The sequence below is a fragment of the Panthera tigris genome, chromosome B1 (genome assembly GCF_018350195.1).
Source record: "Panthera tigris isolate Pti1 chromosome B1, P.tigris_Pti1_mat1.1, whole genome shotgun sequence".
NCBI lineage: Eukaryota > Metazoa > Chordata > Mammalia > Carnivora > Felidae > Panthera > Panthera tigris.
Window position 1 is genome coordinate 44,636,129 of NC_056663.1, and position 9,294 is coordinate 44,645,422.

The following is a 9,294-nucleotide window of genomic DNA, read 5'->3' on the forward strand; positions in this document are numbered from 1 at the left end:
AACAATAAGGAGGCAGAGGGGTGCCTGGGTGGCTCAGTCGGTTAAGAGTCTGACCTTGACTCAGGTCATGATCTCACCATTCATGAGTTCAAGCCCCACGTAGGGCTCTGAGCTGACAGCTCAGAGCCTGGAGCCTGCATCAGATTCTGTGTCTCCCTTTCTCTCTGCCCCCACCCCACTCATGCTCTGTCTCTGTCTCTGTCTCAAAAATAAATAAACATTAAAAAAAATTAAAAAGCAGTAAGGAGGTAGAGAAGTTGTACCAAAATAAGTGGAAATTATTAGTGACACATAAGATATTGTTTATGTTAAGCAAGTATTTTTCAGAACTGCCCCTGCTCACCAACATCTCCCTCTTGCTTGGTTTGGTGCCTGGTATTTTTGTGTAGGACATCTGACAAGTCTACCCATTAGCGAATGCCATAGCTGAGGCCCTCATCACTTCTTAACCAAATTAACTAAAATAGTCTCCACTTGGCCTGCTGAGTTCTGGATACCCTCCAATTCATCCTCCACAAGCCCCAAGAGAGATTTTTATAAAATATAAATCTGACAATGTCATTCCGTTCTTAAAATCATTCAATGGCTTTCCTTTTTTTATTTTTTATTTTTTAATATGAAATTTATTGTCAAATTGGTTTCCATACAACACCCAGTGCTCATCCCAACAGGTGCCCTCCTCAATGCCCATCACCCACTTTCTCCTCTCTCCCACCCCCCATCAACCCTCAGTTTATTCTCAGTTTTTAAGAGTCTCTTATGGTTTGCCTCCCTCCCTAACTTTTTTCCCCTTCCCCTCCCCCATGGTCTTCTGTTAAGTTTCTCAAGATCCACATAAGAGTGAAAACATATGGTATCTGTCTTTCTCTGTATGACTTATCTCTCTTAGCATAACACTCTCCAGTTCCATCCCATTCAATGGCTTTTAAAAAGTGTTTCTTTATTTATTTTGAGAGAGAGAGAGCTCGCACACGCAAGTGGGAAAGGGGAAGGGAGAGAGGGGGAGAGAGAGAATCCCAAGCAGTCTCCACACTGTCAGTGCAGAGCCTGACATGGGGCTCGATCTCAAACTGTGAGACCATGACCTGAGCCCAAATCAAGAGTTGGACGCTCAACTGACTGAGCTACCCGGGTGCCCCCATTCAATGACTTTCTGAAGCATTTGGGGGTAAGTTTCAGAACCCTCAACAGAGAGATGTGGCATTAGATGGATAGTGCCTATCTTCCTAATCTGATTTCTCACCACTCTCCTCCCCCATACACTTTTATTCCAACCACACTTACATTTACTAAAGAACTCATGTTCTTCTTTGTCTTTGTATCTTCACACAGACTGTACACTCTGTCATCCATTTAAACACAGATTGTTCACTGTGTTCATCAACTCGTGCATCTCAGCCATGAATTTTTATTGAGTGAACAGGCTTTAGGTATGTTACAAAATAAAACTCACACAATTTGCCAAGGGCTCGAATGTAGGGTATAAGAGAAAAAGAGAAGTCAGGGATGAGACCAAGATTTTTGGCTTGACCACCTGGCACAATGACTTGCCACGTACCACAGTGGGGGGCGAGGGAGGTGCGATATGAAGCTATGTGTAAGTTTTTGGACACAGTAAATTTGAAAAGTCTATTAATTATTGGAATATCAATAGGCATTTGGATTTCCAACTCTGTAGGTTAGGAGAAAAGTAACTAGATATATAAATTTGACAGCTGGGTATTTAAGCTCACAGGAGTGGATAAGCTTACCTACATGGTGACTGTAGACAGAGAAGAGAAGAATTCAGAGTGCATCAAATCAACACAGGGGACACTTTAAACTTACCTGATGTCATATGTCAGTTACATCTCGGTAAAGCTGGAAAAAAAATAAAAACAACTCCAGGCATTAAAAAAAAAAAAAAAAAAAGGAACTCGGAGGACCGAGCCCTGGAGCATTCTAACATATAGAGGTCAGAAATAGAAGGAACCAGGGGTGCCTGTGTGATTCAGTCGGTTAAGCGGCCAAATTCGGCTCAGGTCATGATCTCTCGGTCCATGAGTTCGAGCCCCGTGTTGGGCTCTGTGCTGACAGCTCAGAGCCTGGAGCCTGTTTCAGATTCTGTGTCTCCCTCTCTCTGACCCTCCCCGTTCATGCTCTGTCTCTCTCTGTCTCAAAAAATAAATAAACGTTAAAAAAAATTAAAAAAAAAGAAACAGACTTAAAAAAAAAAAAAGAAATCGAAGGAACCAGCAACGCCAACTGAGAAGCTGCAGCAGGAGGGTTAAAGGAGAGGCAAAAGCAAGTGGCATTCTGTTTCCCAGAATTCATATTAGATTCTGGGGGTAGAGTTGTCCAAAGAGGAAAAATTTGCCAAGATATGAGAGGCAGAAGTGAAGTAGCACCCATTAATACCTGAAGGGCTTCAGAGTGAGCTGCAGAAAGCAGAGGTGCTGGTGGGTCCTGGTTTGCCTTCAGACTCTCCTCCATGCCATGTCCAGCTCTGCTTCCAGCCTGTTGACTCTGACAACTGTTGGCTGCAGACTCAGAGATGTAGGGAGCTGCACAGAAGCCGTATGTTCCCATAGACCTCTCCATGCATTTTCCCTTCTTAGTCCCAATTCTATAGCTGGAGGTGCCTGGCCTCTGGATTTCCCTCTACACTCTGGTTTGCCCACCTGCAGGTGCGTCAGACAGCCTGATTACTGATTTTTCTTTAATTCTCCAACTCCCTTCCATGGCCCTTTCTTTCCCTGGGTCCTCTTCCAATTGTGTGAGCTCTAATTCCTACAATACCCACACCACTCACCGTAGTTCTGCTTTAGATGAGCTTTGACACATGGGGTAACAGCTGGAGAAGGAAGGGGAGTTCAACGGAGTGCTGTCTGATTTTTAAGGTGGGAGTTTTGATGCCTGTTTGTATGTTCAAGAGAATGTTCTAGTGGAGGGGGCTGGTTATAGAGGAGAGGAAGGACAGCTGCAGGACAGTGTAGGCAGGACCTGGGGCACAAAGGCGAAGGGTGGACCAGGATGGGGCACAGAAGAGGTGGGCCCTAGCACTGCACTAAAAGATGGAGTAGGTGGGTACTTAGGCAAATAGATTGGCAGCTGTAATGGGAGTATGTGAAACTCTCTTTCCAGAGCTTTTCTGTCTCTGTGAAATAAGTTGAGACTCTGTGAAATAGTTGAGACTACTGGGAGGAAGTGTGGAGTATTGGAGTTGAGAGGGAAAAAGGTGATATAATTGTGAAAATTTGTCATTTTTTGCTGCCCAGACTGTGTACTTCTTGGCAAACTCTCCATTTTCTAAGTCTCCAAGGAAGGCAGAGCTGGCCTCCCACATTTGAAGCCATAACGACCAGGCTAACTGCTCCACCCGCTTAGCTGGGGGGGAGGGGGGCCGGGGGAGGAGGGGGAGGGGAGGCTGAGGAACACGTGAATGGGGTCAGCCAATCAGGTATGGACTTCCTGGTCCATGGCCCTTCAGGGCCTCCAGGTTGGGAAGGAAGTATCCCAAGTGTCCTGACCCACTCAGAATCTGTGGCAACAAAGTCCCATATCTGGGACCTGTAGTGGCAGCCAGCCTTCCCGAGGCCAAGCAGAGGACTATGAGGGTGGGGCAAATCACAGCATCATCTGCTGTTCAGCAGTAGAATCCCCCACCTGCTTCCTTTTGTGGTTTGACGGTGGCCATGCTCCTGCTTCCAAATCACCAACTTCCCTATCAATTTTGTCAGCTACCATATGTTTCCAGTAAATCCCTCTGAGACTTAAATCAGCTAGAGTCCATTTCTGTTGCTTGCAACCACAAATCTAAACTGATACAAGAATCAGAGACTTGAGTCATCTAACAAATGTTCTTTCTTCCAACTTCTCTTCACAAGCAGTTGACATCATTTTGGGGGGTTTCCTATATGACAGGGCAGTAGTTTCTGAAAGCTTCAGGATCATTTCCTTATAGCTCTATGACTAGAGAGTAATGAAAAGCTCTTCTCTTCCAGCTCCAACAAGACTCCAGCAGGGCAGGCTTGAGCCACATGCCTTTTGTCTGAGCAAGCACTGTGACTCAGGATTCAGGAACCAAAGCTGGGGAGTGGGGTGGGGCCTGCTACCAGAAAGAGCAGGAAAAGGGCTTCTGGGTGGACTCAGCAAAAAATCACCACCTTCCACCTTTTGAAATCACCACCTTCCACCTTCCACTTCATCAGCCCATACTTGTTTTCCCCAAACATGTAATTTTAATAATGGTTAAAACTAACAATAAATTTTTCCACATGCAAATAAAAACTCACTGACTCCTCCCCAAAGAGAACAACCCATACTCACATTCAACAACCAGCTCGGAGTTAGATCTCTGAGTGAGATGCATTTTCTTCATCTGAAAGTGGTTACCCATAATACCACAGCTTATGGACTAAAAATGAACTCAACCATTCCCAGTACATTCAATGTTTGATGCTGGGCAGGATAGTGCTATAAAGTCCATCTAGAAAAGTGAAAGGACAGCAACACACAGTGATCACTGGTCCAGACCTCATACCATGTTTATGTGGACATAGACATTAGGTGCAAACATTTTTTTGATCCACATTTCTAGCAATGGAATTGGCTCTTTGGATCAGCTAATAAGGGTGCGCTTCTCTTCGAACCTTCCTTTAAGAATTGTTTTTTTAAATCAATCAATCTTTCTTTCTTTCATTTTTCTTTCTTTCTTTCTTTCTTTCTTTTATATGTATATATATATATTTTTGAGAGAGAGAATTACATGGGGGGCAGAGAGAGGGAGAGAGAGAGAAAGAGAGAGAAGCGGGGCTCACCCAGGGCCGGTGTTTTACCTGAAGCGGGGTGTGTGTTTACCTGAAGCAAAACTGTAAAGTTTCGGGGCACCTGGGTGGCTCAGTTGGTTGGGCGTCCGACTTCGGCTCAGGTCATGATCTCACAGTCTGTGGGTTCGAGCCCCGCGTCGGGCTCTATGCTGACAGCTTAGAGCCTGGAGCCTGCTTTGGATTCTGTGTCTCCCTCTCTCTGACCCTCCCCTGTTCATACTCTGTCTCTCTCTCTCAAAAATAAATAAACACTTAAAAAATATTAAAAAAAACTGTAAAGTTTCAGGTTACCAAAGATTTTGAAAACTATCTTAACAATTACCCATGAAAACTTTGAGACAGAATTAACCATCATTTTAAGTCATGTTTTTGCTAACAAATTGCAATAGAGATAACAGAAGCTTATTTGACTTTTAATAAACCTTAGTAGAATAAAAGTTTCATATTTAATGCTGATAGACAGGTCTATCTCAAACCAGCAAACTTAAAGTAGCTTAAACATCAAATATGTTCCACCTGTGTCCACGTAAGACAATTTGTTCCCCATTGTCAGTTTTTACCTGGAACACTAGTGGGGAAAGCTAAAGTGGGCGGTCCAAGTGGGTGCTCTTTGTTCCTTGACACTGAGGGTGGGAGGAGGAGCCAATGGTGCTGCAGGCACCGAGGATGGTATAGAATCAGTTAGGCAGGCCGCACTCTAGGTGGTGCAGAAACAGGAGGAAGCAGAAGAGGCAAGATGCTGCCAGCAGGTAGGGAAAGGGTTCCTGGTTCTACATGTGGTCGGTGTGGACAGAGGAACAGGCACCATGTTTGTTTTCCTCCAAAGTGGAAATATGCAGCCCATGTCAGGCCAGAGAAGACAGGGAATTTCCCTGAAACAAAGGGAGTTTCAGCCGCTGCTCTGCTTGAGAATATTCCTTAAAGTCCAGGGATACTAACCACAGTTGGCTCCAATTAGAGCCATTACCTGCGATATGAATAGGGAGAAGCCCCCCTCTATTTGGAAGAGGAACAGAGAGAGAGAGTCAGCATCCCCTTCATCAGGGATGGCCTCTGCTTCCTCCAGGGATTGAGTTCTATCAGGTGGAGGCCTGTTTAGACATCCAATATGTCAGGAGGGAGTTTACTAGTTAAACATATTCAGGCAAACACATTCTGCAAGAGGCCCTTAAGTCTAGGTCCTGATTTAGAGCCATGAAGGGCTGGACCTAGATAGGGTATCTCTGTTCATTTGCCTTGTTTCCTGCAGGAGAGATCTAACTGCTGGATCCAATGAAGACCATGCAGTGTTAAAGAAGATCAGTACTTTCCCAAGTTTTGCAATTCCAATGCTTTCCAGTGGGTTAAAGAGGCATCCCAAGGGAGAGCCCCTGGGGACCAAAGAGAATCTCCCATGCTCCTCCTAGAGAGAGAAGGTCCATTACCAGAAAAATTCCCTCCGACTTGCCGGTGGTGTCCCGCACGCGGGATAGGTCAGAGGTTCCTGAGGTGTCAAATCAACCCAAGGTGTCCCTGGAACAAAATCACTATGATCACCAGCTGGCCACTAAGGGCCCCTGTAGAAGAGAGGCTGGCTCTCCCCTCACTTCCCCATTGCATTCTAGAGTTGGGGGGAGGCAGAATCAAGGAGAAGTTTCCAAAGGGATTTTCATATGCTAAAGAAGACTCACAGGATACTGGAGGCCTAGCTATTGTCAAGCTAAGGTTGTTTTTCCCTCTAGCAAAGGATTAGCATTAACATTAGACTACAAATGGGTGCTGGCATATGAATGGCATATTGCTGTGCTGAGAAGGCCATGAAGAACCCGCTGGTATTTTTTTTTTAATTTTTTAATGCTTATTTTTGAGACAGAGACAGAGACAGGATGCGAGCGGGGGAGGTGAAGAGAGGGAGAGACAGAGAATCCAAAGCAAGCTCCAGGCTCTGAGCTGTCAGCACAGAGCCTGATGCAGGGCTTGAAACCACAGACCTCGAGATCATGACCTGAGCCAAAGTTGGATGCTTAATCAACTGAGCCACCCAGGTACCCCAGAATCCACCATTTTTAACCCACAGAAAACACTGGAAAAGTTTTACAAAATTACCCAATTCTGTAGTTGAGGACAAGGATGGAAAATAGTAGTTAGAAATCCATCATGATCTAAGTGACATTTCAACACATGTAGTCCTTACAGCTGGCTTCTTAGGAAATAGTCTCCAGCTGGGTTTTAATTCAATTGGGTACTGGTTTCAGCTGGCTCCCAGTGGAGTTCCCATGGTCAGAAGCAGCTAGACCAGAGATGTGGAGAGGATCACGTTAGACCAAACAGGAGGAAAGCTCACACGGGAGTCTTAAGATTGGCAGCCATGCTAGTCACTTAGGTGGCTGTCCCATGCCCAAGACAGACAACTTGTATAAGGACAGGAATAAAGACAGGGCATCAAGTTTCTGAATCTTATTACCAGTGTGGCCAGGGTACTAATTTCCAGCCAAAAGGCAGACTTTCTCCTCTCCATAGAGTAGCCACAGGCAAGAGGATTGCAGCCTGAGCAATCGACCTGAAAGTGTTCCAATAAGACCATACTTCTCAAAAACAACAACAACAACAACAACAACAAAAACAACCCTGAAATGAGAGTAAAAGAGGAAAAGAGAAAGGTACACTCACCAAATTTGTACGAAGGCTTAGAGTCCAGATGAAAAGACTCATAGTCTCACGTTGGGCACCAAATGATGAAGTTTTGAAGTGATGGGGGGGGTGGTTCATGGGGTCCATAGCCAATGGCCAAGAAAGAATTCTTGAAGATGTCTTTGGTGCAAAAGGTTGATTTTATTAAAGCATGGGGACAGGACTCATGGGCAGGAAGAGCTGCACTGGGGTCCTGACAGGTAACCCATTATATATCCTCAGGTTGGGAGGGGGTCAGGGATAGAGTAAGTCTCTAAGGAATTTTGGAAGCAAGGTCTCCAGGACATTGAGGGGCTAGTTGTTGCTAGAGAAACACATTTATCACTGCTTAATAAAATCTCAGTCATGAGACCCTTCAGATGTATATTGGCGGGCCATAAGCTTGGAGCATGATTGCCAGCATATATCTTGGGGGAGTTGAGATAAAGGAAGTAGACTTACAGGATCCTCGAGGTTGGATTAATGTTAAGCTAAGGTTCTCTTTTGCCCTTAGCAAAATGTCATCATCGAGGCAGCTGAGCTCCTAGAGGGAGGTCACTCTGCCAGTTCAAGGACTTGGCAATCAGCAGTAGGCAGTAAGGGAATTTAATTTTTCATTTACCTTAGTTTCCCACATTACCATGGCAAACACTTAAACCCCTTTCCTTTGTTCTTGGGTAGCCAGGAGTGTCTGAGGAATATCATACATATTCCACCTGGTGGTGGTGGGTGTTGGGAGGGGCAGATGGTGGGTGCTACCTTGTGCTCAGCCTGCCTCATTCTCCTTCATCAGTATTACCATTTCAACTAGGGTATTAACTTCCAGCCAAAAGGCAGGCTTTCTCCTCCCCATAGAGTAGCCACGGGCTAAAGGATTGTAGCCTGAGCAATTGACATGAAAGTGTACCAATAAGACTATATTTCTCAAAAAGCCCCTGAGATGGAGTAAAGGAAAAGAAAAAGTACTCACCAAGTATGCACCAAAGCTCAGAGTCCAGATGAAAAGACTCATAACCACACGTTGGGAATCATATGATGAGGTTGTGGGGTGATGGTGGGGTTCATGGGGTTCAGAGCCAACAGCCAAAAAAGAATCCTTGAAGACGTCTCTGGTGCAAAAAGGTGACTTTACTGAAGCACAGGGACAGGACCTGGGGACAGAAAGAGCTGCCCTAGGACCTTGAAGAGAGACTGGTTATATACCTGGGAGTTGGGGGAGGTCAAGTCAAGGGGAAGTTTCCAAAGATTTTTCATATGCTAAAGAAGACTCAGGATACTGGAGGCCTAACTATTGTCAAGCTAAGATTGTTTTTCCCTGTAGCAAAGCATTTACATTAAGTGAGTAGGGAGTTCCTGGAGAAATGTTTTATTCTGCCTGCCTCAAATATTTGCCAATGGGTTGCAGGTTATACGGAAATTTAGTTTTATCTGCCATTTCCTTCTGCCTTTGTTCTCCACATCACTATGAAGAAGAGGGTGATGTTGAGGCTCCAATAAACTGAGTCTATAAGTTTCTGGAGATTAGGCTATTGATAAGATCGTCCTTTTCTTTTCTTAGGCATCCAGGAGTGCCTGAGGACTATCACATATATCTCACCTGGGGAGGGGGGGATGTGTGTGCTAGCTTGTGCTTTGCCTTCAGCTCGCCTTATGCTCCCTCATCAGTTCTGTACCTGTACTACATTTGCTTTTGCTCCCATGCCCAGAGTCAGCTGGCGAACAAAGCTGAAGATGCATCTAGAAGAGCACAGCCAAGGAAATCACAGAGAATGAAGCCGGAACCCTGATGGCACGTTGACACTCTGGACTGAACAGCAACTGAAAACAGAGGTATCCT